Below are 15,885 nucleotides of genomic sequence, written 5' to 3'. Positions count from 1 at the left end.
GTGTGTGTGTGTGTATCTCACAAGGGCACAAGTCGCCGGAAAGACAGAAGCTAAGCTTGTGCTTCCACACCAGCTCCTCTTTCACACCAGGCGTGAGCCCAGAACGGTGCGGTGTGCGCAGGTGTGGCAAACCCCATCCCCACGCTGGGGTCAAATAAGGGATTTCACAGGGCGGGTAGGGCCAGCAGGGATACGAACTGGCTCACCTGGTATGGGTGGGTGAGTGCCGTTCCTCCTCCCTCAGGCGTGTGTCCAAGAGCAGGCACGGAAACAGGAGGTGCCAGTCCGGTGGCTTCGGCAGCCAGGAGGGTGGTGCCCGACGCCTTGAAGGGAGGCGAGGCTGTTTTGCTGATGATTCCCCAAGTCAGGATTTGCATGGCACCGCTTCAGAGGGCTTGGCTGCATCCGCCGTCCTCCTGCCCTCACTTCCCTGAAATGTTATCCTGGCAGAGGGGACTCCGCGCTGGCCAGCCCACTTTCGAAGTCCCTCCATCTTGGAACCCCCCGTCTCTCCCTCTCTCACACATCCTTGGAACCACCCAACACACAAAACTCCCTGCCACCGCTACCTCCTGTTTGGCTGGATTCGAACCAGAAATGTCAAAGCCCACACCCAATCCAACCCGCTCACACACACACACACACACACACAGACACACACACACCCCACCCCGCTGCTTTTAGGACAGACAATGCAGCATTCACGTCGTCCTGTCAAGAGGTGTTGTGCTTACGGGCCCTGGGGGTGTTGTGGAGAGGTGAGTCAGGGCCAGGACACCAAGGAGAGAAGAGTGAGAGTTGGCGTGGGAAACCAGGCAAGACTGTGCGAGGGTGTGGGCCGCAAGGGGGAGAGAGGTGGGGCTGCAGCTGGATTCTAGAACAACCATCGCCTACATGGAGGAGGGAAAGAACCCAACCGCTTTATTTAGGTGGCGGTGGGGAGACTGAGACATGCTGCGTGCTTGCCAGAGGTACAAATCAGGGCACATCCTCTCTCTCACACACATACACACATATGTACATATCTCAGGGCAACAGCTAACTTCTCAAACTCTGTGCACTCTCTCACTTTGGCACAATGTTTGGTTTCCTCATGTACATGACTGTTCTGTGCCCTCGCCCCCAGCTATAACACTGCGGTGCTCAGTTCATGCAGTCAGGCGGTAGAGCAGGAGTGTTCCAATAACCAGAGGTGGTCGCGATGTTGTTGTTTAGTCGTTTAGTCGTGTCCGACTCTTCGTGACCCCCTGGACCAGAGCATGCCAGGCACTCCTGTCTTCCACTGCCTCCCGCAGTTTGGTCAAACTCATGCTGGTAGCTTCGAGAACACTGTCCAACCATCTCATCCTCTGTCGTCCCCTTCTCCTTGTGCCCTCCATCTTTCCCAACATCAGGGTCTTTTCCAGGGAGTCTTCTCTTCTCATGAGGTAGCCAAAGTATTGGAGCCTCAGCTTCAGGATCTGTCCTTCCAGTGAGCACTCGGGGCTGATTTCCTTCAGAATGGAGAGGTTTGATCTTCTTGCAGTCCATGGGACTCTCAAGAGTCTCCTCCAGCCCCATAATTCAAAAGCATCAATTCTTTGGTGATCAGCCTTCGTTATGGTCCTGCTCTCACTTCCATACATCACTACCAAGGCACAAACAACATAAGCCAGGGCAACTGCTACAGCCATCTTATCATTCCTGGTGGTGAGCCTGTGAAGAACTGTCTCCGCAACCATGCCTCTTGACTGCCACTGGGTGCACATGAAGAAACTCCCTTACACAGCAACCAGCAGAACTGCCTGAAATAATACGCTTTCAAAGAACAGCTGCTACCAGAGATCATGATGCTTTGGAGGTGTGTCTGCACAATAGCTTTAAACCACTTCCATCCCCGTTTGACCAATCTGCCTCCCAGCCGAGGAGACTCAACAGCGGCAGTTCTTGCAGAAAGCAAAGCGCTAGGAATCTCAAGCAAAGACTTCTTAGCACCCTCACACAACGACACTAACCGCAATTCTTTGGGGCCAGACTACGACGATTGCATCACTTTCAAAGCTGTCTAAACTTGTAGCACAGACCCCGATCCCTGCCATGCCAGATATCCACAGGCCCAACAGCAACTGCGGTGATCCCAGCACAGATCACAGCTAGCATAGACTTACCGGCAGGAGTAACTCAGGCGGAACGGCAACAACAAAAAGCCAGCGCAGGGAGGATGAAGACAGATATAACACATATGTACCGTATATAACTCACAACACAGTGCTCAGGTGCAGAGTGAAGCCAGCTTCCTCATTGTAACCAAAATGACTAACCTGCTATTCAGAAAACTGAATGCCGGCTCTGCTAGTCATCTTTCCCCTCCACCCATCCTTCAAGCATACTGTTTAGTTAGTTAGTTAGTTAGTTAGTTGCATGAATATTCATATATTTCTGTTCAAATTTTTCTCCCCACAATGACATTTTAAAAAGATTTTTTTCCCCAGTGCAAAGCTGCTCCAAGGGTTTTTGGTAGGGCACCACCAACCAATTAACACTACGTGCAGCTAGCTGCTGTTTCAAACTTGGAGAACCATTCCATTTTCAAGGTTCAGCTCTGGAGAGAAATATAACCCAAAATCAGAAGTTAGTTTCTGCCAATTGAGATCTGGCTTCCCCCCCCCCCCCACCGCTTCTTTTTCTGGTCTTCTTGGCTACGTAGTCTGCAAGTTTCTTAGGACAGTGTTTCCCAAACTTTGGTTCTCCAGCTGTTTTTGAACTACAATTCCCATCATCCCTGACCACTGGTCTTGCTAGCTAGGGATGATGGGAGTTGTAGTCCAAAAACAGCTGGAGGCCCAAGGTTGGGAAACACTGCCTTAGGACAACATCCCTGCAGGCACCTGGCAGCAGAACAGGAACCTATGATGATAATAATGGACTGACACAGCCAAAAGGATGACCTGCAGAAGTTAGGATTCAGAGCACTGATTGTTTTGATGCTTCGGGGTGCACCTAGAACAGGCATAGGCAAACTCGGTCCTCCAGATGTTTTGGAACTACAACTCCCATCATCCCTAGCTAACAGGACCAGTGGCCAAGGATGATGGGAATTGTAGTCCCAGAAATATCTGGAGGGCCGAGTTTGCCAATGCCTGACCTAGAATGAAAAATTTTCCCACCTCAGAATTTTTCATGCTTTAAACTACAATAATGGAACATGGTATCAGGAAAAAGAAAGGGGTTGCGTTCCCATTTCTCTGTCCCCCACGTGGACTGCACAGCCCTTAATTCATCCTATCAGCACAAGCTGCAGCTTGCGGTCCAATAAATATACTCAAGTCCCATGTGGAAGTGCCCTTAGGCTATGTACAAAAGGCAGGTCTCTCTCTAGGAAGAGATACCTTTTAATACAGGGGTTTAATGCTACAGTCACCTATTTGAACTGTGCCACCTGTGCTGATCTTCCTAGTCTGTTTGGATTAGCAGAATTCAGAATAGGTGTCAGCACGGCCCCCTCTGCTCCTTGAGGATATCAGGTGTGCAGATTCAGCATACCTGACAACACCTCGCACACTCCTGCACCAGGAAGCACTTTCAGGAACATTAGGTTCATGCAACAAGCAACATTTTTCATCTGGTAGATTTGCATATGCTGAGTTGTCCACAAGACACATGTCCCAGGTGGATGCAGCTAGCTAGGAGCACCAGTTCACTCTTCGGATATTTTTCAAGGTGTGCTGTGTGTCTCACTGCCTTACAGAAGCTCGACCCATTCATGAAACACACAGAAGAGGTCAGCTCATTCACTGAAAAAGAAAGAACTGCCTGTATTATGGTCCTAAATCCGAGATGAAAAACTGCTCTGTTTCTCTGTCTGCTTCCCTGACAAATGTTGGATCTCATGCCTCCTGTTTTGCTTTCGAGCTTTCCATTTATCCCACCCTCCCCTTGACAAAGTAGCCCAAGTATCTGCAGCTTGTCCTAACTTGCAACATACCACATGACAGAGTTTTTCCTCTCTCTGCACCAAGCCGTTGCCCACCACCTACCCGAAGTATGTCCTTGGCTGTACCACACAAACTATGGTCGTTTCTCCCCACGTCCCGCCAAAACGATTCATGTACACAGGGGCTGTACTGTGTCTGTGCATGGTAACTGTGCCCTTACAGTTTCCTAAGCCTAGGACTGCATCAGATGAATGCTACATACACACATGCAAGCAAGCAACAGGGAACTCCAGCACTATGGCCATGAGCACATCTTTATTTTCCAAAGTCCATTGTCCACATGGGTTTTTTTTATCTTTTCAGATGGGTGTTCAAGGGCTGAGCCAACATTTCCTTTCTCTCTGTTTCTGACCTGCAGCTCATGAGCTCACAGCCTAGTTGTCCTTCAAGGTTAAGGCTAGGCATTGTTGCTGTGGGTCAGATTTAATAACGACCCCTGGGATAAGGACTATGGGTAGTATAACACACCATTTAATTACTTCCTTGCTCACCAGAACGATTCTCAACATTCAGCAGGGTGTCTCTAGGGTCTAACTTCTGCTATGCCCTAACACAAGTTGGATATGGTAGCAGGTTCCATATCTCAGGATTATATCCCAATTTAGCAAGGCAGGTACTTCCATTACTCAAACCTAAGCAGGCAGACACTGAGTATGCCACTTAGCGGTCAACTCAAACCCACCATAGCCTTGGGGAGCATAGCAAGAACATGTTAATCCTTTGGACAGCACACTCCTGCTTCTTCCATTAGACCTCGGTTCCTTTGTCAATGGTGCAAGAGACACAATGGATCTATGAAGCAACAAAAGGATGGTGAATCGTTTGTGCAAAGACAATGATATTCTCTCCAGTTTCCTACTGACACCACCTGCCCCTGCTTTTGTTCATAAAAAGGGCAGGGTGGATCTAGAAAAACCACTTTGCTGCATTGTTTTCTAGGAAGCACATCATGCTTCTGGGAAGCTCCTATCCACATGAATCTCACTGCTTTCAGGCTCCCCAACACTAAAAAGGTGACGTCTTTCTAATACAACTTCTCAATCTGTGGGGCAGGGCGTGCCAACTCATTTGCAGATAGGGGAAACTGTGGAGGGCACCATGCAGCAACAATGCACATGCTCTCCCTTCCACCAGGAATTAGGCTTGGAAAAGGGGTTGGGGTTTTGTTTTGTTTTTTTGCTTTTTCTCAAGTTATTGAGGGGAGGGTTCTGATCTTTATGGGGAGCGCAAGTCAGAAGGCAAGAGATAACCTTCCCTCCACTGCTGCAAGCTCCAGGAAGACCACCCTCCTCTTGAAGCCAGTGGAAGGTCTCTTTCAAGCCTAATTTCAGCAAGGGGCAACAGGACCCTATTATGGGTGCTAGGGAAGGTCTCTGTGGGCACATGCACACCAGCAGGTGCCACACTGGATATCTATGAGCAAGGGGACCTAAGAGACCAGACCAAATACCCTGACTCATCCTTCTAATGTGCTACCTCTACTGAAAAAGGAGGGAACCTGAAGTTAGGCTGTGTCCACACTCCTGTTTGCTGGGCACTTAACTGCATTTCCAGTGCTGGGTTTTTAATCTGAATTCACACAGTGTTATCCAAAATACATGCGTGTCCTGTACTTTGTTATAAGATACTAGTGTTTGGTGTGTTGTTTCTCAAACCATCCTCACACCAATGGGAGTCCTTAAGCCTTTCCTAATTAGACTCTAGCCAAGGTGTGAACACCCTTAGAATGCTGCTATGAAAAGAAAACAGATTTTGCTTGCTACCCCATTCAGCACCTTGGGAAGGGAAGAGCTCAATCAACCTTATTTTGGCCAGCAACCTATTTTTTAACTAGCTGCTTTCTTCCCCTTTCAGGCCAGCACGAGAAGCTGTTAAGATATATTTTTTAAAGCCAAAAGAGCAGCAAGGGAAAGGGAGCCAAGGAATGGACAGGGATAGGCAGAGCTGCCTGAGCTAAGTAAACCCGAATTCAGCAAGCAGAGTTATTCAAATTAAGTACATCTGCATGCATTGCTTACTTTGCATGGAGTCCAAATAGAAGCCCAGGAGAGGGAGCAGTAAATTATGGGAGGGAGAGGACCGTAGGGAGCAACAATGCCCTACTTTTGGACCACCATCACTCCCCTAGTTTGGACCTTCCTTGGAAGATGCTCACACATTTCCACTCTCTATAACCTCAAGGGCAAGAAATTAGTGTGTATATAGATATCACTTCAAGGCTTTTTATTACAATCAAATGGTGTATAAATCTTTCTTTCTGAATCAAAGCTATTATCTATATCTGTATCCATGGAATGTCCAATTCTTTGCAAACACAGCAAGCTTTTTGACACACTGCATACACACAATGCTAGTGTGATGGTAAAGGTAAAAGTAAAGGGACCCCTGACCTTTAGGTCCAGTTGTGACTGACTCTGGGGTTGTGGCGCTCATCTCGCTTTATTGGCTGAGGGAGCTGGCGTACAGCTTCTGGGTCATGTGGCCAGCATGACTAAGCCACTTCTGGCGAACCAGAGCAGTGCACGGAAATGCCATTTACCTTCCTGCCGGAGCAGTACCTATTTATCTACTTGCACTTTGAGGTGCTTTTGAACTGCTAGGTTGGCAGGAGCAGGGACCGAGCAACGGGAACTCACCCCGTCGCGGGGATTCAAACCGCTGACCTTCTGATCAGCAAGTCCTAGGCTCTGTGGTTTAACCCACAGCGCCACCCGCGTCCCTTTAGTGTGATGGTACCCAATAATATTTTTTTTAAAAAGTGACGAGCCTTTGGAAGAAGGTATTTATTTCCCATGAGAGCCATGATTTGCCATAGCCTGGATCTATGAACATTTACACTCCATTTAAAGCAACACCCGCCAACACACATCATCACTGGAACTGCAGTTTACTACTCACAGTTCCTAACACCCTTTACAAACTACAGTTCCCAGGATTCTTTGGGGAGGGGGACACATCATGTACTTTTAAATGCAGCCTCTAGCTGGTAGCCACCCCACAGCTACTCTTCTATATGGCCTTTAATAGAGACATCTCAACATACAATGGTACCTCAGGTTAAAAACTTAATTCGTTCTGGAGGTCCGTTCTTAACCTGAAACTGTACTTAACCTAAGCTAACCTTAGCTAATGGGGCTTCCCGCTGCTGCACGATTTCTGTTCTCATCCTGAAGCAAAGTTCTTAACCCAAGATACTATTTCTGGGTTAGCGGAGTCTGTAACCTGAAGCGTATGTAACCCGGGGTACCATTGTACCTCCAAAGAAAAAGCATTACACCCAGTTTTGCGAAGTAGGTCAGTGCTAACCCCATAGGGCAAGTGCAGAAACAAGAAGCCCACATGACTCACATGGGGAGGCAGGAGGCTGGACAAAATCCAGAAATCCTGATTCCTTACCTAGCCTCTGGAAATGCAATCCCTAGCCAGCGTTCTGCTGACCCGTGGAGAAAAAAAAGAATTCCTGCTGCTCACAGACACTTCCAAGGAGGGGAGTTCACACCCTGGTAAAAAAGGCCAGCTACCTCCTGCTATTGAGCCCTCTGGCCAGGGTATGGGCACTTTATTAGTGCAGAGGGCCTCATCAGGATTTTACAAGCCAAGAGTCACAATTAAAGAAGCATATTTCCATTCCACATTCTTTTCATCATCTCATTTTTTTTTTTCACATGACAAAGCTACAGCTGTTAGACACTTATTTCAAGAGGAGTTGATTTCAAAACGTGCTCCAGAAAACCCCGCAGTTCTTTGGAAGTGCACCAGGCGTTTCTCAATAAGAAGGTCAGCGTTGGCACACAAGGGTCCTTGAATGGCAGCTCACCCACCATTACCAATCTCCTCCTGGAATGTGCAGGGGGAGAACTGTGTTCTGAGGCTCATCTGGGGCTACAGCAAAGCAAAAGAGACCTAGATGATGTCCTGAATGATGAACGGGGATCATACTCGAGGTCAGGAATGGAGAACCTGCAGCCCCCCAGATGTTGTTGGACTCCAACTCCCATCAGCCCCAGCCAGCTTGGCCAACGGTCAGAGATGATGGGAGCTGTAGTCCAGCAACATCTGCAGAGCTGCAGGTTGCCCGGCCCTGCTCCAGTACATGTTTTCAAACATGGTCTTCAGCCACAATGTGTTGACCAAAACATGAGAAAACAAAAATAGGGTTGCTTTTTTCACATTGTGGACGGTTTTTCTGAGCTGCTTTGGAACTGCTGCTGTTGCAGAGTGTGTGTTGCTTTGTGTTGTGTTCTCTGTTTTGTAATAAAAGGCAAAAACAAACAAAACGGAGGGGGGAAACTGGTCTCCAGTGCTTTCAAACCTGGGAGCCACTTTTGACCCAAACATGCATTTTGGGACACATTCCTTAATTTTATTTTATTTCATATTGGTGTGGTGGCAGCGCTGCTCATGCCTCATCTCACATCAGCTCAAGACCCAGCAGTGTGTCTCAATTCCAATGCTCTAGAACAGAGATGAGGAACCTGTGGCTCGTCGAACATTGGTGGACTTCTAAATCCCACCACCCCTGACTATTGGCAAGGTTAGCCACCCTTGCTCTACAACATTTACCAGAATCCTCTGCATTCTGTATAAGTTTTACTGGACTGAATTCTGGCTGTTTATCATACATTCTTAATAAATTTTGGTAACTTATTTCTACAACTACGACTGCCACAGTGACTATTACTATTTAGCATGCATTTTGCATGTTGCACAGGACACACACACACAAAAAGGGAAGGAACACTGTCTTCACTCAGAGTTGACACTAAAACTCTGGACACCTAAGAGCAGATTGAACAAAATTGCAGCTTCTGCTCACAGCAAATGATCCAGATGACAAAGGAAAGGAGTCTCCGGGAACACAGGCAAAAAACAACAACAGCCACCATAAGAAAGCAAATGGTAGCTATCAACCCTTAGCAGAATGGTGGGGAAGCTGGTGGCCTTCCACATGTCGTTGAACTACAATTCCCATACTCCGTGATCGTGGCCAGTGGTGGCTAGGGTTGGAGGGCCACAGGTTGCAGACCCAAGAATCAGAGGGACAGAACTAGAGCAGGGGGAGGGGGGGGAGAAATAAGGCTTGGAAAAGGAGTGCTTGGAGTGGGGGAAGATAAGATCAGCACGGTCATGAGGACTAGAAACCTCTTTTAAATTAAATAAACTCTAATGAGAACCACACAGAAGTGTGTTGGGGCAATATGCAGCCCCTGCTCACTGTTTTCTCATCATGTGATCAATCCCTTTAAAAGAAAAGCAGTACCGACACACCTGCAGCCAACCTGAAGTGACTAGCAAGGGGCCAGATCAGGCAAAAGACTCAGACAGAAAACCTGGGTCCCAAGATGCACTCAGCCATGGAGCTCATCTGACTACCTTCAGTATCCCTCAGCCTAATCTAGGCTGCTGTGAGGATAACATGGCCAGGAATGCGCCAAATATGCTGCCCTGAGCTAAGTGATGTCATAAAGGTAGGAGAAATTGCTCTGTTATGTGAGTTGTTCCCATGGCAGGCCACAGAGTAATAGGCACATCATGAACAGAACGAGATCTGCAGTCAGATCAGCCTTGCAAATGAAGTCCTCAGAAGTTACTAGCCCACCCAGCCAGAGGGTCCTTTACAGCACAAACAAGACAAGACAAACCCAACACCTGTAATGTTTCCCTGCATGGATCGCCTAGACGCAGTTTGCTACTCACCACAGGTAACCAGTCAAGAAGCTATTTACAAACCTGAATTTAATTGCACCTCTTTAACGGTTTATTTTTGGACAAATGTTCTGGCTAATGACTAAGGTCAAGGAAGTGTTCCATTCCACAGAACGAAAAGCAACCGCAGTCGGGATTCAAGAAGAGTCCATCTTTGCTAAGATGTCTCATTGCTGGGTCCTGGAAGTGAGCCCAAATCCAGTTCCTTAGAGACGGGAAGACACTACTAGCCCATCTCCAGTCCAAGGTGAATTCTTGCCCATTTTTGGTCCAAGCTAATAAGTAGGGAGAAGGTAGTCTCATTTTATGACCAAGGAGACACCTGATGGGAAGGGGAATCAGTTTTCCTTTCCATACAGTATTTCCATCTGCACAACCTGGAGAATCTAGACCTTGCTCTTGAACAATACATCAATTTAGCTGCATACCTGTCAGCCTTTCCTCCTCCATGTTTACAGTAGGGATAATAGTCCCACCCTGCCTCAAACAGCAGAAGATGCCCAGGTGCATTGCAAGCTTGGGAGGAAGAAGAGGAGAGATACAATGGGAAATGAAGTTGAGTGATGGAGCAATCCCCAAATTTTCCTTTAGGGGGTGCTCACTTAAAAGAGCCAAACTGTACCTGGGTTCCATTTTCCCACTAAAAGCATCACATAAATATGTTAATATGTAAATCTACAAGAACAGCCAGAGAGAGAGAGGGAGGGAGAGGGAGAGGGAGAAAGTGGGAGAGATTTCAAGGCCTGTGTGGGGTCACATACAGACAACCTGACCTGCCTATTTTTGGAATCCTATAAGGTCACCATGTACTTGACTGAGGGTCACACATCTGGGCCATAGAATGAGCTCCATTGCTATGCTGGCGCCTAGAGAAGCTCACCAAGGTAACAAGAGTCCTTGCCTACTCAATAGACCAAGAACAGGGACAGAGACATGTTAGTCATGGCCAACGCCAGTCCAGCCCAAGCCAACAGGCAATGCGAGGTGGGCTCTTTGAACACACAACAAGTTGTTATACACAGAACAAAAGTTAGGGAGAGACTGTGGTTTAGGGCAACAGCTACAGATGGATGGATGTGTGGATGTCAACAGAGGTCTCTGTATGGGAGGAAAATTGGGGAATCGAAAGGTAAATGAATGGACAGGACGTTTTGTGATATGGCAGCTACAGGATGGATTTATGGATGTCGAAAGAAGGCTTCCTTGCTCTGTTCCTGGCATAAACCAGGAATCGGTCAAGGAACAAGTGTGGGACCCATAGCTGTCAACCTTCCCTTTTTTTGCGGGAAATTCCCTTATTCCAGAGCCGTTTCCCACTGCTTCCCTCTGCTATCCTGGATTGTTAGATATCCCATAGACTGTCCCCGGGACAGGTGAGGCTGCTGATCCCTTATTTCCAAATCTGAAAGTTGACAGCTATGGGGGGGTCTGAACCATCTTTCCCCCCACAATAGTTAATTAATGAATGAATTGAATGGCAATGGGTGCCAAGATGGCGGCACTGCTTACCTGGGAAGGCCACACACCTAACACAGAACTGAGCGCTGGTAAGTCATGTGGCTATTATTTTTGGGGGGAGGGGTTGCAAGAAGGGGGGGGGGTATTATCCAAAGCACCCCGGAACTTCACAAAGAGTCTCCAGAGGCAGCCTTCGATCAGCCCCGTGTTCCTCTGATGGCTCAGACGTCTGGAGACCCATCGCTCTTCCGCTCCACCCACTGCCCGGCTTTCCCCGCCAAAACAGAGCTGGAACCTTCTTCCCTCAGAAGAACCTCCTGCCCGTCTTGCTGGGAAGCAGCTCTCCCTCCGGAGCGCCGTGGGCAGCCCAAGGCAAGGCGGCTCGGCGCCCCCCGCTTCCGCCTGCCCCCCTGCGCCATATGCTGGTCAGCTTCAGACGACGCGGGTTCGAGCAGCAGCAGAGATGCTGAAGGAGCAGGGGAGAGAAGGAGGCAGGTTCAAAAGAGCAACGTCGCCCACCTTGCGCCCTCTTGAATCGCCGCACAGCTGTGCCCGTGGCTGAGGGCGCCTTCCCACGACCAGAGGTCAAGAGCACAACACACACCCCAGGAGAAGACATCCCTCGAAGCCCTAAGCGGGATCCCAGGAGAGCGACCACTGAAGGCCACCGAGTGGACCCAGCTCACGCGCGCAGAGATGCCCCTGCACGCACTCCGCCCCGCTCACACGTGCACCGGCCCCAATGCCACGCTCCACTCCATTCGGGCGCTCGGCAGTCACTTGCCTCGCACGTGGGACCGCCGAGCAGCCGCCAAGGTCTGTCGGCTCGAGAGACACCCGCTCTCCTCTCCCTCCCTCCATACACACGTGCGCGCGCTCCAACAGCCCGATCCCCCCACCCACAGCGCCACGCGAAAAGTTCCTTTCGAACAGCAGACTTCAAGGCCTCGGGAAGTCAAAAAGAAAAAGTCAGCAGATACGTGTCCACCCCCCACCCCACTCCCCCCCCCCCGCGCCACAAAAAGCCGGCGCAGTGGCGAGGAAAGTAAATCCAGATGCAGAACTCGCCATCTGACCTCTCGCGCTTTCTGTCCAGGCCCCGCGTGATGCCCACTCACCTGGTCGTCTGAGTGGGCTCGACACGCAGAGACACCTGGAGTCGGGGGAACTTTCCACGTCCCGTCTCTCTCTCCCTGCTGTTCCTGGGCGAGTGTGAGCCTCCCTCTCGCTGAGAATCACTCTCTCTCTTTGCTTTTTTTTTTTAACGTTCACTAAGAAATCATTATACTCGGCTATTCATAACCCCAGCAGATCATGTGACACAGCCCTGAAAATATACAGCACATTTTTTCAAAAACCACAGAATGACTTCAGGCGAAGACACGGAAAATATTTTCTCTCCTCCTCCTCCTCTCGCTGCTGCTGCTGCTGCTGCTGCTGCCGCTGCTGCCGCTCCCCCCTGCGCCCAGGCGTCTGTCAGCTTGTCAAAAGGACTTGACATCAGGACTGTGTCGGTGGCACAGAGCGGAGTGCTTTCCTTCACCAAGAGAGGGAGGAAAGGATGCATCCTGAGTCTGGACCTCACCTACAGAGGGACAGACAGACAGACACACTTGTTTTCCTTGTGCTTTTTTATTATTAAAAAAACCAGAAGGAGAGACCAATCCACCAACTCTGGATTAGCACTTCTGCTGCCACAACCACAAGCTAGTGCTCTGCGTTTCGGAGAGAGTCTGGGGCCATTTCAGAGTCTCCAAGGCAAGAACCTTACCAGGTGCAGTTTTTAAACTGTGTGGCAGCCCTCTGACGTCCCTCTGAAGTTTAGCAGAAGTTTCTCTGAGAAAATCAGAAACGAGTGCTTGCTGCCTGCTAGTGATCTCTCTCTCTCTCTCTGTCTTGCAAACCTATGTATGCATCTACTGAGAGGGGTCAGCAAACTTTTTCAGCAGGGGGCCAGTCCACTGTCCCTCAGACCTTAGGGGGGGGGCGGACTATATTTTGAAAAATATAATGAACGAATTCCTATGCCCCACAAATAACCCAGAGATGCATTTTAAATAAAAGCACACATTCTACTCATGTAAAAACACGCTGATTCCCGGACCATCTGCGGGCCGGATTTAGAAGGCGATTGGGCCAGATCCGGCCCCCGGACCTTAGTTTGCCTACCCATGTACTGAGGAATGTCAAGGGTCTGAGTGTGGTCCAGGGGAGCTGAGCCCCAGGTCTTTTGCATAAGGGCTGTGTACACACCATACACTGAAAGCACATTTCACACACACACCCCAAATAAGCTTGGGAACTGTATCTTATCCCCAACAGCTTATCCCCAACAGAGCTAAGATTCCCGGCACCTTAAACTATGGTTCCCAAGAATTGAGAATCACCCTCTCTCTCTCTCTCTCTCTCTCTCATTCCCCCCTCCTCACTCAGATGTGCTGCCCCTGTCTCTCCCTTTTCAAAAAGACTTGCTTACAGGGAAGCTGGGACCACAACAGTGCTGGTGAGGCATCTATACATATAAATTAGCATATGCACATGGATCTGTGCCCAGAGTCCTTGTAGCTAGCAGTGCTGTCTGTCCCGGCAAGATTGCTTTATGATGCAATGTCAGTTTGCATGGGTTGATGGTAAGGTATAAGAACATAAGCAGCTTGCTCTGGCAGTGGCCAATCTGGATGTCCATGGAAAGCCTGCAGGAAGAACCTGAGCTCAAAAACACTCTTCCCGCCTGTGATTCCCAGCAAGTCGGAAGAGGTCTAGTCAGTGACCTGGGTGAAATGGGTGTGTGCTGTAGAACGTATCCCAGAAGACTCTGCAATCCCTGGCAGCCTCTCAGGGCTTCCTTAGTTTGCAAGCCAATGTGGAAATGGTTAGAATATAGGAATCTGCCTTGCAGATCGTGGCTCTCATCCTATTTAGCTCAACGGCGGGGGCTCTCCCACATTCCAGACCAGGGAACTTGGGACCATAGATATCACAGAATTGTAGAGTTGGAAGAGACCCTAAGGACCATCTAGTGCCCCTAAAATACAGCTGTTCCAGATGGGGATCGAACCTGCAATCTTGGTGTTATCAGCACCATGCTCTAGCCAACTGAGCTATCCTTTCACTAGCTGTTCAAGCCCTTCCCTCAAGGTAGAAAGTTTGGAAACTACTGTGCCACATCAACTGTACATCACGTTGAAGGCCAAGCAACCCAAGACTATGTTTGCTGGGATGGCTATTATTTATGTCATCCACCACTTGCACGGTGCAATTTGCCAGGAATCACCAACGCCACAAAGCCTCCGCTCCTCACCACCTTTGCCTCTGTGCTAAACTCACACCAACTTTTGGGGCAGGAGAAACATGCTAAATTCTGACCATGACAGATAAAGAGTTGAAGTCAGGGGTCAGCAAACGTTTGCAGCAGGGGGCCAGTCCACTGTCCCTCAGACCTTGTGGGGGGCCGGACTATTTTTTTTGGGGGGGAATGAACGAATTCCTATGCCCCACAAATAACCCAGAGATGCATGTTAAATAAAAGCACACATTCTACTCATGTAAAAACACACTGATTCCCGGACCGTCCACGGGCTGGATTTAGAAGGTGATTGGCCCGGATCCAGCCCCGAGGCCATAGTTTGCCTATCCTTGGTTTAAGTAGCCATCTATTGGTCCTGGCAAGGGAGAATGCAAGCCTCTTCTCTCTGTGAACAACACAGCCTCCATTCATGACTGGATATGATATGAGAGACTACAGTTGGGGGGTAATGCCCTGTATTCTCACCAGCTCATAAGCACCGGTGACTCTTTTGGCCTCACATGCATTAAGGAGAGCAACGGGCTATGTGCACATTAGTGGCTTAAAACTCAGTGAGGTAGTGAGGTTGTCCCCTCCACCCCCCACCCGCCATGTTTCAAATCACATTTGCCAGTTGTTGTGCACACCAAAGAGGGGACAGGGATGTCCTCACCCAATGTGCTTTACCTGTCTGGTGTTCTCACCCGTGCAACCTCCCCCAAACTCCTATTTGCAAAGCTGTCAGCTGTGCATGTGCTGTCATCCAAGCATATGCAATGGCCGTCTCGAATGTGCACACCTCAGGTTAACTGTGATGTGAATGTGGGTGAAATTTCCCTCTCGAATGGAAGCTGGTTTGACAGTAGTACTTCTCAAGAAACAGCAGGATAGCTCTGCATTGTGGGAAACAACACATGTACACAGATTCAAAGCCAGCCATGGGGCCAGAGTAAATGGTAATACATACACACCCTAAGAAATCAACCTGGAGGAAGAAAAGTAAGCGTGTCTCTGTTATTTACTTACAACGTTTTTTAAAATTACTTTGCAATTGTTTCTACCCTATATTACCCAAAACACAAAGCATGAGCCACAACCCTGTGAGCTTGGGGTCCAGGGGGTTCTGGACTTGAACTTTCGGACTCAGTGTTGCTCAACCCCAGGTTCAATGTAGGGCCGGAGTGTGGAACCTATTTAAACCCAAGGGCCACATTCTCTTCTGGGCAACTGTCCAGGGGCACATGCCTGTGGTAGGCGGGGCCAGAAGCAAAAGTGGGCGGAGCAACAAACATTGCTGTCTCTCTCCTTTCTCTCTCTCTCTCTCTCTCCTTCGCACAGGCAAGCAAAAGGCATCACCAGAGTTCAATGACAAATTCCACCTGGGCAAAGGCACTCAAGGAGGGTGCAGAAGGGAACGTGGTGTGGCCCGGAAAGAGTCCTGAAGGGCCAGAAAAAAGGAGT

The 15,885-nt window shown here is 49.1% G+C and overlaps 1 protein-coding gene across 2 annotated transcripts in view; it reads right to left on the bottom strand.

The window, feature by feature from the left end:
* Positions 1–12,556, bottom strand: part of RARG (retinoic acid receptor gamma) — a 131,507-nt gene extending 118,951 nt beyond the window's left edge. The window contains exon 1 of one of the 2 annotated variants that reach the window (XM_082212668.1): positions 12,257–12,556. The gene's annotated coding sequence lies outside the window, so the exon portion shown is untranslated. Of the gene's footprint in view, positions 1–2,147; positions 2,294–12,256 lie in introns of those variants that run through there. The other variant, XM_082212669.1, reaches the window with a different exon arrangement.
* Between the last annotated feature and the right edge of the window lie 3,329 nt (positions 12,557–15,885).

Source organism: Podarcis vaucheri, assembly GCF_965113315.1.
Source record: "Podarcis vaucheri genome assembly, chromosome: 2".
In the NCBI taxonomy this organism is placed as follows: Eukaryota; Metazoa; Chordata; class Lepidosauria; order Squamata; family Lacertidae; genus Podarcis; species Podarcis vaucheri.
This window is presented reverse-complemented; position numbering and strand designations above follow the sequence as displayed.